This window comes from Mastomys coucha, unplaced genomic scaffold (assembly GCF_008632895.1).
Source record: "Mastomys coucha isolate ucsf_1 unplaced genomic scaffold, UCSF_Mcou_1 pScaffold18, whole genome shotgun sequence".
NCBI classification, from domain to species: Eukaryota; Metazoa; Chordata; class Mammalia; order Rodentia; family Muridae; genus Mastomys; species Mastomys coucha.
Window position 1 is genome coordinate 97644473 of NW_022196900.1, and position 310 is coordinate 97644782.

The following is a 310-nucleotide window of genomic DNA, read 5'->3' on the forward strand; positions in this document are numbered from 1 at the left end:
CAGACCTGGGAGGGCAGAGGCAGGATCCAAAGCTCAAAGTCATCCTTGGCCACATAGTGAGTTTGAGGCCAACCTGGGCTACTTGAGACCCTGTCACATAAAAGAAGATGACACTAGCATGTTAACTTGAACTGGAGATGGCTCAAGGATTAGTAGCCCTTGCTGTACAATCATGAGTATGGGAGTTTGAATCTCAGCACCCATACCAAGCCTGCAGCCAGTACACACTGTGACTCCAACTCTTCTAGCCTAGAACCATGCAGATACACACACATACACAGATCTTTTTTTTTTTTTTTTTTTTTTTTTT